The 20,523-nt window shown below is 45.5% G+C and overlaps 1 protein-coding gene across 3 annotated transcripts in view; it reads right to left on the reverse strand.

Annotated features, from left to right (window-relative positions):
- The window catches only part of LTA4H (leukotriene A4 hydrolase), a 322,194-nt gene that overhangs the window by 268,712 nt on the left and 32,959 nt on the right, over positions 1–20,523 (reverse strand). The window lies entirely within an intron of this gene.

Raw genomic sequence — 20,523 nt, forward strand, 5'->3', positions numbered from 1 at the left:
TAGTAAAGTAAAATTCTTGATTCATGCGCTTCTTTTCTGAACACCAACTCTGTGACTGCCAGAGAATAGCAAGCCACGTGACCAGATAATGACGTGTGTATAAGTGCCTCTTAAGTGTGACTGTCACATTTCCTTCTGCTTTAGTACAAGTAGGAAAGAGGAGTAAGTGAAAATCCCTTATGAAGCAACATTTTAACATCCCCAAATCTGAAATCGCTTTATACAATTGTATAAATTGATATTTTGCTGTTCACTAATGTGTGTACCAACAAGAGACACCCGCTGGTTTATCTTTACTCCACAATTTAACAATTCATTAAATAAAAAAAGTAACCTAATCTTGCAACGGTGGGACTCGAAAGCAGGAATGGGGTTGGGAAAAGTTGAGCGGCATGTGAGGGCCAGCCAATCCAGTCTAAAGAGCCACACAAGGTGTTCAGTGCAGTTCTTTAAACTGAGCTAGCATTCTAAAAAATGTGTTCATCTACAAGAGCCTCATGGTGCTCTAAAACCGTTAATTGGAGAGAAGAAAGCGCTGTATTAAAGTAATAAGACTACACTTACAAACAAGTTAGAAAAGACCAGACTGTCACAAGTACAAGTTAGTTCTAAATGGTAGAGGTGGTCCCAATGGGGAGGCCGACGGGAGAAAGATGGAGGGTGTGCGAGAGTAGATGCGGATGCGAGAGTGGATATAGGGCAAAACAGAGTATGGTAAAGAGTGAATAGGGAAGCAAGAACAACGGATATGGGGGTGATACATTGATGGGAGGATGGTACGGAGAGGGAGGATGAGTTTGTGTGCAGAATGTATGGAGTGGATGTCCACCCATGACAAGAAAGACAGATAAGATGCTAAGAACCAGAAGCTTTGTTAGTGAGTTAGAATTCAAAAATTAAATACAAGTAAATATAAAAAACAGAGCACAGGCCAGTTTCCTTTGTTTTCCACGTCACCTGGAAAATGGGGGACGGAGTCCTACTGTTATTCGCTCAAACATCAAACTCAATAAACCATGCCATTGAAAGCCAATCTCTTGTTTTCAATCTTAGTTTTGTTAAGAAGATATTGACAAGGGTTAGCGAGGAACGAGACTGAATTAAACCAGATCAAGAAACCATGATTTTGCTACACACTGAAGTTAACAGAGCACTAAATTGATATTTTTAAGATCCATTTTCCGTTGTACTTAAAAACAAAATGATAAACTTACATTGAAAACCAACAGGACATAGTTTTGGTTATAACCTGCTTCAGGTTTTTTTTTTTGTAAATGGTGCACGCAAAAATTAATGAAATGGATAAAGAATTCTAATTTTGGCTCTTCATTTTCCTCTCTCCGGCTCCCCTTTCTTTCATTCTCCAACTCAAATTCCAAAATGAAGAAGGATTTGGATTTACCATCTTTCATCTAATTACAATAACCTCTTAACAATTCAAATAGCTTTATTTCGACAGTTTGTCATAAAAGCACAACCATACAACACATAACACATATATAAATAACACATAATATATACAATTACAGATTAAAAAGACCTATTAAATTCCATATACTGTCGGGTATCTAAAAAAATTTAAGAACAGTTAAAAAAGAAGGGGAAGAGGCAGTCACATAAACAAGTCCTATTAAAAAGATACATTTTATGATAAAATAGCAGCAACATTTTTATTTAAGGTGCGAGTGCGGATAACCCATGTCCAGCCCAGGAATTTGGCCGTTGCTATGGCTGTACTAGGGCTACAGTCAGACCCTAAGATTCTCAACGCAATGGCACATCTCCGGACACCCATCAGGCTGCAAATCGGCCTCAGCCATCTTCTCCGAGGGGCAGCATAAAGTGGACAAACAAAGAAAATATGGGGGATGGTCTCTGCCATTGTCACACAATGGTGACATTTATCATCAGTTCTAGATGCCCATTTACACGTAAAGGACTTTATAGGCAAACTACCTACCCTAAACTGAAAATAAAGTTTTCGATCAAAGGGCCTCTCGATCAAGTCCCAGTAAGCCTCACATACAGGCCATGATTTAAAATCCAAAAAACGACCTGTTAGGCTAGTTGCAATACTGGCGTGACCTATAGATGAATAAACCATTTCCCAATATTTCTGCTTCAGTTGTACCTTTGTCGGAAACACTGCCGTCTCAGGGTTATTCCAGAGTATCTCTAAATCCAATTTAATTAGTAGGGCCCTAACCTCCTTTAACCAACCTACTCTGTGGAAACAATCCCGCAAGATCACATCCTTGAAACCCATAGCGTACTGCACAAGTTCTGGGGTGACCCAAAGACGCCTCCAATAAAGGATTGGCCGTAGCTTTGCTATGTCCACAATGTTCTTCCTCCCTAGATCTAGATGGAGCGGGAGCATGGGAGTACTTTGCGGGACACTTGCAAGGTTGCGTAGAAATTTATTTTCTAGTCTTACTAGGTGTGTTAGGTCATTGAATCCCCAGAGCTCAGCACCATAGAGGGCCGAGCTCACTGCTTTGGCGTTATAGATCTCTAGGGCTGGAGTGATTGGTTTGGTAATGGAGGATTTATATTTCTTGGTCAGACACCCTATGTGTTGATGTAATTTTAGAGCTGTTATGTCCAAGTGGTGTTTCCAGCCCAAATCCTTTTGGAGAGAGATGCCAAGATACGTGAACGCACTCACCTGTTCTAGGGGCTCATTGTTTAGTAAAATACTGCCTCTAAACGATTTGTGCTGGTTAAAAGCCATAAACTTGGTTTTCGAGATGTTTATTTCTAACCCTCTCAGGGAACAAAAATCCACAAATGCATTAATGGTCTTCTGGAGACCACTCGGGGTCCTGGAGATGAGCAAAGTATCGTCCGCAAACATGAGGACAGGGACATGCTTGCCAGCCAGAAGGGGAGCATCGGTAGGGACCGCTGAAAGATACTCAACTACCCCGTTGATATATAGAGAAAATAGGGTAGGAGCCAACACACACCCCTGTCGGACGCCCCGCCCAACAGGGAAAGAATCGGTAACCTCTCCCTGTACCCCCCATCTGACTTTAGCAAAATTGCCCTCATGCAGGCGGACGAGAAGTGTTAATAACTCTGGAGCCATCCCCATATCGCCGAGAACACCCCATAGTTTCCTCCGCGGTACCAAATCAAACGCTGATTTGAGATCTACAAAGACAGCGTATAACGACCCCTCATTCAGGAGCACGTTCCTCCAGTAAATAGTTATAAACCGAAAGATTTGGTCTATGGTACTGGTGCGAGAGCGAAATCCCGCTTGAAGTGGGGACAAAATGTTAGCATCCTCAACCCAGGTCTGCACTTTTCCTAACACTAACCGGCCCATAACCTTTTGAATTGAATCAATAAGACTTATGGGCCTGTAATTACTGGGGAGGGATTTGTCACCTTTTTTAAAAACAGGGATTATCTCAGCACCTTTCCATGATGGGGGTACTGGGGCCCCATTAGCCACTGCATTAGCAAGAAGGGCTATGTACTGGCACCAAGTTGGCTTGTCACTTAAAAATATATCGGCCGGGATTCCATCCATACCTGGAGCTCTTCCCTTTGCTACACAGTCTAGTGCTGCCTCGACATCCTTAATAAAAAACACTGGACCAGAATAAAATTTTTCAGAGAGGGATGGTGGGGTCTGTTCGTTAATTGCGCTACAAGCATACTGGGGACCAAAGAATTCAGTCCATTTTACCTGGGGAACATTATTCTGTGGGGGATCGGGACGCCCTCCCCTATCCCAGTTAACAATGCTCCAAAAGGTTCTCGAATCCTTCGCATCACAGGCACTTCTTAAGTCCTGCCACCATTGTTGGTCCCAATCTCTTTTGGCTTTTTTCTGCGCCTCCCTGTAGTGATCCCTAGCATACCTAACCCCCATGTGATCTCTTAACCTTAGGGCTTCACTTAGCCTTTGTCGAGCAGTTCTACAAGAGGTATCAAACCAGCTAGCATCATTAATTTTCGAAACCTGACTCCCTGGCTTCACATCCCTTAAAAAGTAGGATTTCAGGCTACCAAATAGGTTAGTATGGGCTTCAATTACGATTTGTGGGAAATCTTCCCTCCAAATTCTTGACATAAGGTATTTGGTACTCTTGGTTACTTCGGCTTTAAGAGCTTCCAATTTCTCAGGATGTTCAGTTAGTTTACTCCATTTTACACGGCGTTTGTCGTTAGTGATCACTACATCCGAGGTAACGGTTCCCTCAACGTGGGTCGCGTCGCCCTCTCTAGTAGTGGCCCAAAAATCCATGCAAAGAGGGTTGTGGTCGCTTTCAAGCCGCCATATTACCTTCATGTCATCAAGTCTATGCCATATCCTGAGATCGATCAGTATATAGTCGATACGGCTAACGAAGCGCCCATTGTCAAAAGTATATTCACCTTTCAAATCAGATCTTGTGCGCCCGTTTGCTGCCCTAAGACCTCTTTCCAAACACAACGCCTTAAGCTGAATTGCAGCGTTAGACCATTTTTTGACAGGCGGTAGGTCAAGCCTAGGGATTCCCCATCTAAGATCTTGTTCTAATGATAGCTCTTGTACCTCGTTACCCAGTGGTTCGAATGTAGTGTTGAAATCCCCTGATACAATTGGGATGGTATAAATGGGAAGATTTTCTAGTTGCAAGTCCAAGGACGATATTGTCTCTGAACTAAGACCTCCTCTCAACCCCCTAGCATACACGTTGAATATAGCAAGGGTACTCTCATTGGCCCTACTAAGTTTAAACGCTAGAATATCTAGGTCTGAGGATTTTAACAGTTCCACATAATCTAATTTTTGGCGAACCCAGGCCACAAGGCCTCCTACAGGGCGCCCTTTAGGATTTTTTTTTGCGGGGGTGTAGAAATTAAGATATCCAGCCCTAAAAACAGGAGCAACAGCCCAGGACTCCTGGAATAGGCAGATATCATAATTATCAATAAAGTTGCCCCATTCAGGAGACAGCAATTTCTGGGTAATATCTGCAATATTCCAGGATACCAGAGATATTTTGCTACCACCACTGGTGATTTTATGTGGTGAGCTACACCTATCGCTTGTCAAGGGGTTATTAGCAATATGACCGGGCTCAATCGATTGTTCAGGTGGATTGTTACAAGCAAGTACCACTGTTTGATGGCTACTCTTAGGGATGTGGGATGAAGTCATGGTACTACTACAGGGGGTGATATCAGCCTTGGTTTTGTTTCCAATCAACCTATTTTCATAAGGGAACTTGTAGACAGGGTGGATATCACTTTCCCTATGTCAATCGCATTCCTCTAAATTTGACAAGGCATTATATCTATTTTCTAGCCTAAGATCAGTAGAAAAACTTAGAAGTGCCCTCCTCCCTGTAACTACATTTGGGACGTTTGATGGTAATGGCAACGTATTCCGTCTCGGAGGTCTAAGGTTACCAATAAAAAAATCCAATGTAAGAGGAATTATATCTGAGTCCCTTTTCTGAGGTGGTAGTAAATTAACAAGAACATTGGGTAGCACATGTGTGGCAGCGAAATTAAGGACAACACAGTCTCCCCCAAACTTTTTAGTATTATATCCAAGCCAAGGGACCCGTCTAGCCATTATAATCTCTCTTGCCAATTGCTGTTGGCCACCCGATCCTCCAAAATACATATTCCTACTAAGCCAATATAGGGCTTTGTCTATTAATGCAGTTGTGGATTCTACTTGACCTGGTCTTAAGTGGGGAACATTGGCAAGGACAAGAGCCAAGGGGATAGCCTCTCTAACAAATGGAAGTCCTTTCCCTGAAAAAGTTTTATTAAGGTCCATGATGTTGGTAGAATCCGTGGTAGGGAGTATATTGTGATTAACATTATCAGTCTGTAGGGTTTGGGTAGGCAAGGATAATGTCGGAATCAAAATTCGCGAAGAAGGGTCTGCCACCACCGGAGGAGGCAGGAGATCAACCTTCGAGGGGGCTTCCTTCGTTAATACTGGCGCCAAACACTGGGTATGATCATGAACACTTGATCCTGGCAGCTCCAGAATAGACGGTTGCACAGTTGTAGACATAGCATTGAGCTTCACTTCCAGTATCGAGAACCGATCCTCAATAGATGTCAGTCTTTTATTAATAGGGGCCAGTATGGCATCCAGTTTCCTTTTAATTGCTGCCCAAAGTTTGTTTGGTAAAATCTCCGTCTGGGGCTGATGACCCGAACCTGATTTAGCTGATCGACCCACAGGCTGTTTCTTTGATCGTCCAACTGGGGCCAAACCCCCTGCTCTTGTACGTCTTGTCTGCATTTGAATTGGGGGGGGAGGGGGAAATCTCTACTACCGGGGGCGCTTGGGTAGGTGTTGAAATAATAGACCCACCCTGTTCGGTAGTGTATAGTGGAGATGGCATATGATCTTGTTGGTCTACTAGATCCCTAGGAATGCCAGGTGATTGCTGTGATATGTTTACTACTGAGGTGTCAGGATTCTCGTGGATGAGGGCTGATGTCTTGTTCCCTATCCCCATTGACAGACGCCTTTCAGTTCTTTCTATTTCCTCCGTTAAAACGTTAGCAGCTCTAACCAAATAAGAGTCCAGGGTAGCTCCTGCCATCCCATTTGATTTGATGCATGAAGGCTTCTTTTTCACCATTATCACACTTATCAGGCAACACTACTCACGGTTTCTTCTCTGTGTGTAGATCGCAGAGGGTCTGCCCAGCCCGGCCTCTTCTGGCCCCTGACGGCCACAGACGGCCCGCCCTCTGCCCGGGCTCAGCCCGGCACCGCCCGCGCGCGTCCCGCGACGCGGAGGGCGCTGCGTCCTTTTGTGCGCCTCCGGGCGCGAGGATGACGTGAAGGGGCGCTATGAACCCTGGGAGGTGTAGTTTCCCCTGCTCACAGCCGCAGAATGGAACAGCGGCAGCAGGGGAGACACGCAGTACAACAGACCCAGGAGCGTCGGCGGCAGCACAGCAGCACAAAGCAGGAGTCAAGTCCCCCACAGGTACGGCAAGGCAGGTTTGAAAGAATGTCTCCCGCTCCACCGAGGGCGCTGCGTCCTTTTGTGCGCCTCCGGGCGCGAGGATGACGTGAAGGGGCGCTATGAACCCTGGGAGGTGTAGTTTCCCCTGCTCACAGCCGCAGAATGGAACAGCGGCAGCAGGGGAGACACGCAGTACAACAGACCCAGGAGCGTCGGCGGCAGCACAGCAGCACAAAGCAGGAGTCAAGTCCCCCACAGGTACGGCAAGGCAGGTTTGAAAGAATGTCTCCTCTTAACATACAATATAAAATTAGAAAAATAAGCATCACATTGAGAAAGGATTTAGACCCTGGCAGTCTTCAAATTAGATGTCATCTTCCATTTGTTATGTGTAAAAGCTGCAAAGAATTTGGTAAACACTTGGTCTTTTTGCACAACATGTGCATGCCCCACAATCTCTACTGGCAACATCTCAAACTCCAAGCTCTGTCCAGGGTCCCCCGGGGCGTTCATAGCACAGTTTGCAGCACTGAAATCTAGCTATCTTCAGAGCAGAGTTTTCATGGCGTGACCAGTTTCAGAAGTACGGTTCCGTCTAGGCACTGAAGATAAAACCCTCCTGCAACCCAGATATACCATCCCTGAGGCTACAAGACCTTCAAACAGGGGCCGCCTTGTCGTGAGGGAGAAGGCATGCTGCTAAACAGATGTTCTAAGTACAAAGGCGGGTCCCACTTTAATGTACAAAAACTTCCTTATTTTCTAGTTCTCCAAATCTACTCGTAAGAAGCCATTGAGAATACTCATGATCTGGTGCCAAAAGCTTAGATGAAAATCTGAACCCCTTGCCCCCAAATACTGCAGCCAGGCCTCCATGAACTAATTTATCGGTGCTACGACAGATGACAGAGGTTTCATTTAAAAAGAAATGCTATAAATTTCTCTTTTAAACAACAATTTCACATTGTATCCTGTCTAAATTATTACTGTCCGCATTTCTCCTGCCAGCAAACGGATTTGAAAAAAGATGCAATTGTCTGGTTTTTCTGTTTTCATAGATAATGACATTCTTAAGTCATATAGTGAAGTCTTGTCTACCCCCTCCCCTACCCCCCCTACCCCAGTCTGCTCTCCACGTCTTCCACTCTGTCCATTGGCTGTGTGTACAGAGAGAGCATAGGCCAGAGTCTGCAGCGCAACACCAACTTCCACGCTCTGGGTGTCCGGGGTATAGAAGTAGTACCCACTCCTATATTAGGCACCACCTTCAGTCAGTCTGCAGGATCTGCGCCTACGGGAAGACATAGTAGCAACCCCGACCAACACACATGCTGGTTGCAGCCTACAGCAATGGGCACAGAAATACTGGCCACAGGTTTCAATCTGAAATACATCAGATTTACCATTCTGCTGTAGCTGTAAAGACCAACAGCGGAAAATGTATTTTTGTACACTAGTTCAATCATTTATACTATCATTTTCGAACATGTTTATTTACCAACTTCAGAAAAAGGATTAATAAACCACTGCTATGTTATCCCCCACATAGTTTACAATACAGTGTAACAAACTTGGTCTAGAATTTTTGGATGAGTAGAAGAGACTTCTGTGGGACTATCAGAGGCAACTAGATCTCCCAGATAGGGTTTGGATGACGGGTGCCTTATAACAGAAAGGAAACACAAGGGTAGGTCAGTTCAGTTATGGTTAAGTTAGGTCAACGTAATGCTAGGATGCGTTGGGCAAAGAGGATGGGCCACGTCTCCCTGCGCACCAGGAGTTTTGATAGTTATAGAGCAAGTCTGCAACCTTTTCAGTAACAAGAGGACAACTTCAAGTGGCCAGCCAGTTCAGGCTCAGATGGCACTGGAAGGAAGTGAGCTGTGAAGGATGTTAAAAAGTTAGAGGTAAGGGGGCTGGAATATTGGGATAAGGAAAGGCAAAGAAAGGTTAAACGCAGGTGACCTTAGGACAGTAGAAGACAGAGTTGAGAACGGACGGGCAGACCTCTTAATACATTTGGGGTTATGGTTATTTGCAGAAGGTTCAAGGGTGGTCTTTATAGTAAAGACAACCTATTGCGGAGCCAGGATTCCTCATGCTGTAAAGCGATTGCAATGGTTGAATGATGTGATGCATAGACCTACTGAAGATGGCCTTTTAAGTTTATAAAGTAGTTGGGATTGGCATCATCTCGATTGGTGAAAACACTGCTGCATACACATGAGTTTTCTAATTATATGTTACTTTTTGCAATTGCCAGTCAGTCAAAGCTTTTATTTCGGTAAAATACCATAAAAAGACATAAATAGAAATATACATTAAAACAAGATTAAATAGACATTGTGTAGAGTGTAATCCATTAAAACATTAAAATTATTGCATAAAAATACACAGTGAAGGAACGTGGTTTATCAACAAAGACTAATTGTTAAAAATTGTATCCAGGGCCAAAGATATACTCACTACACCTCAAAGTACTGTAGTGGCAATGTAGGTAATACTAAAATCAGGGGAGATGAGTGGCAGAAATCATAAATTTGGACCTTGTAAACCACATTGAGAGAAGAAATTTGGCCATTGCAAACACCATCAGTGGGGTAGTATCATATTTCAAAATTCTAAACACCTCCTTGTGTGCCCTGAGACCCCTAGACTTGCATAACTGGACTATCCACTTTTTTCTTGCAATGATATATAAAGGGCAGAAAAGGACAACATGCAACTCTGTTTCACAGGTAACAGTACATAAAGGACACATGCTTACGGGATCCGAAACGTTGGACCATCTATGTGTGAGATCCCTCAGCGGTAGCGAGCTGTGTCTGAACTGGATGTAGAGTTTCTTTGCCAAAGGTGGTTGGATAACGTCCAGGAAAACTTCAAACTGGGGGCTAAACTTAATATCCAGAAAGGTGTCAGTAAGCCTACCCAGAGAAGAGTGGAATAGAATTCCCTTCCGATATGATTTCAAGACCTCCCGCAATGAATTCTTCGAAAGCACGGCAGGTCTCTTCCGGAGCGGACCATAGGTTCCCCATCCCAATTAAGTAGCAGAGGTTCTTGATATAGGTAAGCCAAGGGATCTTATCCGATTTTCCCCTTGCCAATATATCACCAAGATCATACCTATAGCTTACCAACTCAGGCGTTGACCAAAGACGCCTCCAGAACTGGAGGGGACGGTTCAGGGCAATCTCTTCAATGGGAACCAGACCCAGATCCCATCTCAAAGGGGTTAATGGAGTGCTGACAGGTAGTTTCAGCAATCTCCTAATAAAGGAATTCTCAATAGAAGAGAGGGAAGCGGGAATGGAATATCCCCATAGTTCAGCGCCATAGAGCGCTCCTCCTCTAGCTTGTGATTTATAAATTTCCATAGGGGGGCCCAAAGGTTTAAAAGAGGTATTGTTAAACACCTTCAGGATACCCCCCACTGATTGGGCTAGTTTCAAATTGGCCTTTGCCAAATGGGACCCCCAATTCATTTTATCATTTAGGGTCACCCCCAGATACTCGAAAGTGGCAACCCTATCCAGCTCAACATCTCCCAGCTTAGGGTGGGGGCAATTAAATGAGTTGGAACCGAAAACCATAAATTTAGTTTTGGAAAGATTCAGTTCCAAATCCCTGATTTTACAGAAGGAGCAGAAGGCCTCTAATGTACGCTGGATGCCCATGTAAGATTTAGATAACAAAAGCGTGTCATCCGCGAACATTAGGGCCGGGACCTTACGCCCCGCCAGTACAGGGGAGTCCAAATTAGCGGTGCACAAAAGATACTCAATCAACCCGTTGATAAAAAGGGAGAAAAGAGTGGGGGCCAGGACACAGCCCTGCCTCACACCCTTTTCAACCGGGAATGGCCCAGAAATTTCCCCACATCTCCCATATCTCACCCTTGCATAGGTGCCAGAGTGGAGGCGTTTAAATAAGTGGCAAAGGTAGGGGGGAGCACCCATCTCTAACAAAAGGGCCCATAGTTTTTCCCTTTGGACCATATCGAAAGCGGACCGAAGGTCCACAAAAATCAAATAAAGGTTACCAGCACCCATGCTGACTGACTTCCAATAGATCAATAGTAATCTAAATAATTGATCGATGGTGGAAACCTTTGCACGGAACCCCGCCTGGAGGGAGGTTAAAATTTGTTGATCCTCCATCCAGGACTGCAATCTGGATAAAAGGACTCGGGCAAACAGCTTCTGTAAAACATCAATCAAGCTTATGGGGCGGTAATTGGCTGGATCAAACGGGGAAGATTTTTTGTAAATGGGTATAATTTCTGCACGCAACCAGGTCTCCGGGATTCTAAGGCCCTGCAAAATGGCATTAAAATACACACAAATATAAGGGGCCCAGATTTTTACATCACTTCTGTACAAGTCGCCGGGGATCCTGTCAAGCCCCGGGGCTTTCCCTACTGATAGGGAGTTGAGGGCCAATTCTATTTCTGATAGAGAAAAGGATCGGCTCTCAAGTTCTTCCTGGCCCAGCTGGTCCATTGCAATATCAATCCGCGAGGTGCCCGGATCGGGGCCACCCCTGGAATTACTGACCGAAAAGAGGGGTTGGAAATGGGCAAGCCAGACCTCCTCGCTGAGATTAGGAATAATTGCAGGGCTGCTGGCTACCGTGCCCGTTCGAACAATGTTCCAAAATTCCCTCGAGTCGCGGTCTACTAGGGCTTGCAATAAATTTTGCCACCTTTGATCCTCCCACTCGGATTTTGCCTCCTTGATCAGGTTTTTGTAGGTGGCCCTCGCCGCCCGGATACTAGACTGGGTGCCCTCTTTTACTTCTTTTATCAGGGCAGTCTTAGCCCGCCTACAAGAACCATTAAACCAGTGCTCAGGTCTAGGGGGCCTTGGTTTTGAGGCAGTGGGACTATAAAAGAAGCCAGCCAAGCTGCCAAGGAGATCCTCATGAATGTTCTGGAAATCGAGGAGGCGGGTCTGCGGAATATCCCCAGTGGGGCTCAGAAGGTGGGAGACTGCTTCCAAAGAGCAGGTCACACTGCTATACATAGCTGCTAGCTTTAGGTCGTCGGACACTACCCTTGCCCACCTAATCCGTCTACCACCTGCTGCTAACACCAGATTCTCGCTATTTGATGGTGATTGGAGCTTATAAATTCCACTGCCACCGATCTTGTTGACCAATTCCAGTGACAGTAGATTGTGATCACTATCGACCCGTGGAATAACAGAAAAGGCAGCCAAATGGCCCCAAAATTCCACGTTCACCAAAAGATAGTCGATAGTCGAACAGCTCCCGGGTCTATTAAAGGTAAAAGACCCCGGCACGTCCGGGCAGAGTCTACCATTGCAAGCCCTCAGAGAATGTGCAATGGTAAGCTTATTAATCTCGAGGGCTAGAGGGGAAAGACGTTTGGCGGGATAAATAATAGGGTCTGGGATTAGATAACTTTCATCCTCGTCACAGGTGGGAGAGGGGATCCCAGAAAGGGGTTCGAAGTGACAATTAAGATCTGCACCAATTAGTTTATGGGACGCAGGTGGAAGAGAATGTAATACATCTTCCAGAGCGCCCAAAATCGACAGACCCAACTGTACCGGGTGGGGACGCAGGTAGACATTTATTACTACCAGCGAATAAGAAGCAGGGAAAGTAAGTATCAAACACAAAATGTCGGGGGACTTTGAGTCTAATAACTTTACTGAGCATCCCAAGTGTGTGCAACCCATACTACTAACCCCCCCGAAGGTCTGCCTCTCGCCCCTTGCACTGCTGGGGCCGAAAACGATGCATAGCCCACCCTCCATGGAATGGACCGTAACCATGTTTCTTGGAATATGCAGATGTCGTAATTGTCCATTAGCTCTCCCCATTCGGGGTCAGAGAGTTTGGACTCCAATCCAGCCACATTCCAAGACCCAACTAGAGGTCTTCGAGTGAGTGTACGGGGTGGGCTATCAGCCAGAGGGAGGGAGGGGGGGGCGGTGGGAAGCAGAATGCTCAATGGGGCCCAACACGGGGCATCCCTCCATGGCGCTGGAGATCGGAGATGAAGGAGCAGTGGACCCAGAGCCACTCTCCGTGCCTAATGCAGCCGACGGGAGAGCCGTCTCCACACCAGTATCATCCCTAGCCTGATTCCCCCCCGAAGGCATATACCCTCCCTTGCTGGGCCTCAGGGGTGATGGTCAGTCCACAGAGTTGAGGGCATCGAAACGGTTTTCAACCGGGATGTTAAAGTAAGTGTTGTGAGAGGCCTGATGAAAATACGGTAAATCCACCGGGTTCAAAGTTTTGGGGATGGAGTAAAAGTACCCCAAATGCGATGTGTCAATGGCTCCTGATTTGTGGTGCCCACCCTGCTCCAATATGTGTCCTACTACTCTAGGGTCCCTAAAATTGCTTAGTGTTGGACAACAACGTGTATTTGACTGAATAATTTTAAGCCACATTACCTTGGATGGATCGGGCATTAAATCAGTTCATTCTCAAAAAATCAGTTTTAAGTAAAATAGATGGCGCAGTCAGTGCTTTCAGTGGGCCAGGTCTCTAGGTTGGGCAATAGCAACGTTAAAAGTGGACATCTTATTTAGTGGTCTTATTTGGCCCTGCGTTAGTCATTCACTGCCTGAAGGAGAAAATAACCTACCTTCCTGCCTGCCACATGAGTGTTGCAACGCAATGTCACCAGAAATCTCTTTGTAACACAAGGACCGCGTGACATGTGACTTGTTTACCATTGCTTTTCCAGGGCTGAAAACATCATTTCATTTCAAATGAATAACTAATGCAATGCCACTTACTTTTAAACTTACCTGGTCAGTAGGTCTAGCCTTAACCAAGACCTTTTGGCTTTACTAAAATGACAAGTAAAATGTACTTGCGTATAAGTGACATCCTTCTCTATCTATTGGAGTGCTGGTGTGTCATTCAGAGGTCAACCAACTTCGGCCACTGTCTAACTTCACTGTGAGTGACGGCATTCCGCCCATTTACAACATGATTCCACATCCAAAATGAGCAAATGCAGTCACGCAAAATAGTCCCTTTCTGGAGTCACAACCAACGTATTGCAGACCAGTCCTCCGGAGAGAGCTCACATTTGCAGGTCAGTGAGGTTGATAACGTGGCTACAACTCCTCCAGCACAGAGCACAGTTGCAGTTTTATTTATGGTGCTCATCGTAGAGTGGCTTCTGAAGCACGCTCCATTGGCAGGAGCCATTCAGTATGTACCACGTCACTTACAAGCACACCTCCCATAAGCTGATGCTTCTTATTTTATACTTGCTTTAAACGGCCATATTCTGTTTTGTCCCCATGTGTGGCGGTAGAAAGGAGACCGCAGCACAACTCCTTTCTTGCCCCGCTTTAATTATCACACTTAGCAGCATGCAAGGCATGCTCCCTTGATGAGTGCCATCTGAGCTGCACGTGTTATCACATGCAGCTTCAAACACGTCACTGCCACAGATATGACTGTATAGATGGATAGCGCTAACTTGGTGCATGGGAGCACTTTGCATGAGCACCAGATTACATTACACATGGTGATATATATTTTTTTTAGGCGCGAGGAGAATACATAATTTGTCCAAAAACACAGGAAATTGCCCAGCTCCAAAGTCTGGAGCTCTGGCCGTTAGGCACATCCCCTCCCCTCCCTACAGGCCACAAGTCCTAAAAAAAGAAGCAGGGGACTAACTAAGTTAGGCAATATGCAAGTGACATGGCATGTGGCATCACAGCGCTTGATACCACAGAATGCGACTTTGCACGTGGCATCACAACCCATAACATCTCAAGAAGTGCCATTACACACTGATATCGGAACTTAAGACCGCACACGTTTAGCAGGTCTATATAATTAGCTCTTATATATTACGCAAAATCTAGGCCTCAACTTGTACATTAATTTTTTAAAGCTCTGCCACCAAGAAATTGACAACAAGGAGAAACGTGGCAGTAAATCTGTTCTGCCTAATTGGTTGCAGATCTGCATTTTAAAATATCTTATGGGGTTAAGGTTCCTGATACATAGATCTTTGTGTGCCCAGTAAATCTCAGGGAATGATAATATTAAGATAGATCTGTCCAACAAGTGCATAAACCTCCAGAGTTGCGTTTTGTCTATTCCCAGTTTCGTATCAAAGTTCAATTAGTTACTTGCAGTTCATAAATTGAAATGCTTCTAATATAGCACAGTGAGCTATTAAGGACATGCGACTCCTACACCTTGTAACCCTCACTGTCTTAAGTAACACATCCAGTACATTGATTTTTTTTGGGGGGGTGAGTAGAGCTATAAAAGCAATAAAACAAAATAGTGATATTTAAATTGTTGTGTAAACAATGGGACAGGCCAACGCATCCGACATTCTTACAGTGCATGCACATCTTTTATAGGCAGGGAAGTCAAAAGCATGCCTCTCTTAAGTAGCAGTGAAATAATAAGCGGTGAACCTTTGTTTCCCCTCCATTGCATCTGCATCAAGGTGTGAGGCTCCAGATCGCTCCCAGCCAGGATACTCCAACAAAGGGAGGCCTTTGTTTTGGGCCCAGCTGGAATTTAAAATAACTACGGTCTCTTGCCTGCACATTGCTGCTCCGAACTAAAGTAGACAAAGAGCAGGCGCTGCCGAACATTTTTTTTAGCAGAAACCTAAATGTATACAGTGACAGGTTTACCAAAATATATATATTAAAACTGCATCCATAGAAATAAGTATTCCTCGATTGGGTGCAAATGTACTACTTTTTGGAATTCACAAACAGCCTGGAAAGTCGTGAGAGTCTCAGGCTTCAAGGATTAGCACCGGCTACAAAAGGTGACGGAATTAATTCTTGCAAATAGTCTAATTAGCAGCAGTCACTCGAGGCAGGGGTCCACCTAACCCAAATCAGTACTGACCCCGTCCTCGTGGGAACAGTCCACCCCGAATCTTGGCCACCTCACTCCACCCTGGAGCCTACTGCTCTTATGGTTGGGAAATTTGAGATAAACACCCACACCGAATCTCACCGACTAATCGATGCCCCTGGTGGGAACATTTCTGTTTTCTCGGATAACATGCTGCTGTCCAGTCCTGTTCCAGCTTTCGTACTTTCATAATTAATTGTAAGCCAGAAAGAGAAAATAGTTTTTTGTTAAATTGTAACTCGTATCTAATCCATCCTTCGACAATTCGACTTAGTCAAGATGAGCAAACCTGTGTAATTATTGTATGCTGGTGTCCTGTGTGTTTGGTAAGGGCCATCTCCGTAAATAGACCTGGGGGCTGTGTTATGTATAGGATTTAAGGACTTCTTCACAGCAGTCCCACTCACAGAGCAGGATCCGCGTATGGAACTAGATAGAGGAGACAGAACTGATAGATTGATATATTAGATAGAATGTATGTATTAGGAAGAACAGATCACTACCTATTCCACACCTTTTTATTCCATCCAATCTGTTCCACCCATTCTATATAGACAGAATAGGACAGACAAGCATACACAGGCAAACAGGACCGAACTTTCTCACTGCTGGTTGAAGACAGGGCAGGTACAGTTAAACGTGCACAGTTAAGAACGATCAACTCTTGTTATGCATTTGGTTATGACTGATGGAACACCTACATTCCGAACATAACATTTTGTGCTTTAAAACAAATGCTTTTTGGGCCGCTTAAGCAATGTGACCCTAATGCTGCGAAAATTTACTTGACATGGAAGCCTGGGCACAAGACCAAATGTGGCATGTTTAAGGTGAAGATGCATTTCACTGGGCACAGAGACGGTGTTCTGCCCTTTTCACATCTCCAGAAGCAGAAACGGCTGATGTGCGACTCTTCCGGTTTCGCAACGACACGGAGTTCCGTTTCCAAACAGTTGCACGGTCTGCGTGGCACAGGTATCATTATAGCTAGAGGTTCACGCAGGGGACGCTCGTGACAGCCTTGAACGCCGCATTTAGCCACAGACGGTACCCACCCATTCATTCTCACACGAGCACCTTTACATTATAGGATTCTCGCAATGGGAGCTATGCAGACGCCAGAACATAGCTATACTATCAGTGGTGCAGAAAGAGCAGTAGCACCAGGGCCCATGGAGGTTAGGCGGCCACTGCAAGTAAACGATGGGTGCTTTTTATTGCTGATGCAGGATGGGGAGGGAGCCCGAAAATGGACACAAATCTAAGCTAAATCGGATAGCTACTGGGGTAGGTTATGTGACCCGTTGACTGTACATGATCGAGAGGACGAATCGCATAAATATGGGGGAGGAGCCGAGGGGGAGCCAGGGTGGAGGGGGAAGAGAGCTAGTAACTAAACACATTATTAGCTAATAACCATGAATTATCTGATTTGTTGGTAAAATGTCAGTCTATTTTGCATTATGTATCCTGTAAATACAGATTGCGTTTCAATAAAAAGATTTCTTAAAACAAAATTCAGGATGGGGGAGGGGCACCTTCATCACCTGCATGTAAGCCCTTGGCATCTTTGTTAATCCGCCTAGAGAAGCAGCTGTGTAAAGTGTCACCAGTACTCATGTGTGTGGGGGGGGGGGGGGGCTCTATGAAAGCAGTATTTATGGGCAAATACTTTCCAGAGATCAACACGCAGCAGAGCATGCTGGTCGGAGACCCCTAAACTAGGACGTCACAAGGTACCTTTATCAAGCAATGGCACCTGACATACGAAACCGCATCGTCACCAGCTGCAGTATTCACTTCACCCACATTGCAGAACATTAAGATTGGAGGTACTAAATGCCATTTTCACAGAGCGTTTTAATTATTATTGACCACAAGGGACAACAAGCCCAGAATTCATAGTGCACTTGGGGTATAATTGTGGATTAGACGAAAGTGACTCTTGTGAAGATGGTTGGCAGCAATCACGCTCACCATCACCGGCAATCATTCAGGTTTACCACACTGCACCTGGAATCGAATATTATCTTGTTTGCCTTAGCCCTGAAGAAGCCGAGGTGTGAGAACAACGAAACGTGTATGAATTTTTTTTTTTTTTTAATTTATTTTTAACGTATCTACAATTTCAAGTTGAACATTTGAAGAATGGAAAAATGGAACTGTACTAGTGAAAAATGGAACTGTACTAGTGAAAAATGGAACTGTACTAGTGAAAACCCGACATGGAGTAATTTTTGTCCCTGGACAGATGTCACAGAATTAAAAGTGGACAAAGAACAATGAAGACTGATACTGGTTTGACTATTATTTTGTGAGTGCTCAGGGAGGATTTATGATGATTTTTCACTCTCTTCATTGAAGGGATTATTGGGGTGGAATTGGCAGCCGACCCCCTCCTCTTGTGAGCACCAACATTACTGCAAATACGACTACTGCCTTATACCGTTTGCTGAGCATGGTTTTCTTTTTCATGCCTGGTTGCCAATTGTGTGTCTTTGATTGAAATTGGTCAGTTAGAAAAAAAAGTGCTACGACGCAGGCAGCTCTGGCGACAGCTTTTTTTTCAGCTTGGTAGACCGGAGCAAAGCAACAATGCTGTACATGGCAAACCCACAATGCAGAAATGGGCAAGTAGGGTGCAAGAAAAAGGAGTACCTCAGAAATCACAAGGGGAAGGACACACTGGGCAAGGAAGCAGTACTTGGGCCATGCACTAGGGGAGTGACAAACAATGAGTGAAATTGGGTTTTTGGTTGAGAGGGGTGAAACCCTACTCAAGCAACAGCCACAATACTAGGGTGAACCACAAAAAGTCACTAAATTAACTTGAACTTAACCGTCCCATAGCTTTGCTCAAAAAGCAGTCAGGCTTAACTTAGAGGAAATGTATAAAGCATTAATACTCAAAATACGGCCGCTTTGATCTTTAAATGCAGACCACGGGTCAACAGCAGCACTGAAGTGCTATTTATTCGACTTCGCACTCCCAAGTTAAAAAGATGTTAAATTAACAGGCAAGGTTTTATTTAAAGGCTAACTGATGTTAAACAAGCATTTGCTATGCAATAGGTCTCACAATTGTGAGATTTTGAGCTATTGACTTTGTAAACAACAATACCATCAACAATAGGAGCACCAGGGGGATTGAGAAGTCAGACAGACCCTCCCCACTCCATCAATTATAAACACCACTGGGTCTGACCTCTATGAGCAGTTAGTCTCATATTTTTTAAACTCCAGGGAGTTATTACAATTTAACTTCCCAGATCAGTCTCGTCTAGATGTCCACGAACTGATTAGTCCTTGCTGCTCAATTTAAAAAGAATGGTCAATAACCACATCACAAACATCCCACCGTGGGTTTTAAACCATCACATCAATGTGTATGCCAAAATTCAAAACATGAAAAATGTGAGAAAAGCCCAGAAAGCACCTCACGTACGCAAACCCACAGAGCTGCTGGATGGTACTCGCTAGTATGCCCACGTTGTCATCATTGGTTGCTTTCATGGCCTCAAAAAGAAAAGGTGTGTACTAGAATTCCTCAGAGGTGGAAAAATCAAACATAGAAAAGTGTATGACAGACAACACTGAGACTATGTAGCTCCATCGTCCTCAATTGTGCAAAGAGAACAAGGTTCTCACGAGTTAAAAATGAGGTATCACTCACATACAACACATCCTTTATTAAATGTTGTGAGCGTCCTCATTTTAAAAAGAACGGCATGTATATGGCCACTTTCACTCACAAAAAGGCCAACATGTTCTGTTGCGAAACAGTCGAGGAAAATTCGTCAGGGCTGTTGGGGAACCAATATTCCCCTCAGTCCTTTTTCACACCAAATCTATGATTGGCGCATTTTTCTTTATCTTGCAACCACAAACAACCCTATATACACAATAAAGGTTCAAAGCCCCTTCTTCCAATCATATTTTTCCCAAGTGGTTGCTGTGGTCTCCGCCAGCGTAGCAGATAAAGCCAGCCACCCCTGCTCACAGGCCCAGTCCCTGCTTCTGAAAGCAGCCAGGCCGGGGAAGAGCCTCCCCAGGCCCCGGTGGACTCCTGTCTCCAGCCCCCAGACCCTCAGCTGGCTTGCAGGACAGGGGGGCTCCCGTACCCCGCTGGACGGAGCACGAGCCCTGGTCCCAGCTTCTGAAACCTAGCCAGGCCAAGCCTCCCCGGGCACCGGTGGACCCCCATCCCGAGCCCCCAGACCCTCGGCTGGCTTGCAGGACGGAGGGACTCATGCACCCTGGGACGGGGCACAAGCCCCAGGCCCAGCTTCTAAACCATAGACAGGCCGGGAAGAGCCTCCCTGGGCCCCGGTGGACACTTCCCCAGCGCCCAGACCCTCGGCTGGCTTGCAGGACGGGGCTCCCACACCCTGGGACAGAGCACAAGCCCCGGGCCCAGCTTCTGAACCCTAGCCAGGCCAGGCAGAGCCTCCCCGGGACCTGGTGGAACCCCCGTCCCCAGCCCCTCAGCTGGGTTGCAGGACAGGGGGGGGGGGGGGGGGGGGGGGGAGGAGGGGGGGGGGTCTGTCTCCCGCACCCTAGGACAGAGCACAAGCCCCAGGCCCAGTTCCAAACCCTAGCCAGGCCGGGGAGAACCTCCCCGGGCCCCAGTGGACCCCTTGTCCCCCAGTGCCCGGACCCTCGGCTGGAACCAAAGAGG

This window comes from Triturus cristatus, chromosome 4_1, assembly GCF_964204655.1.
Source record: "Triturus cristatus chromosome 4_1, aTriCri1.1, whole genome shotgun sequence".
In the NCBI taxonomy this organism is placed as follows: domain Eukaryota; kingdom Metazoa; phylum Chordata; class Amphibia; order Caudata; family Salamandridae; genus Triturus; species Triturus cristatus.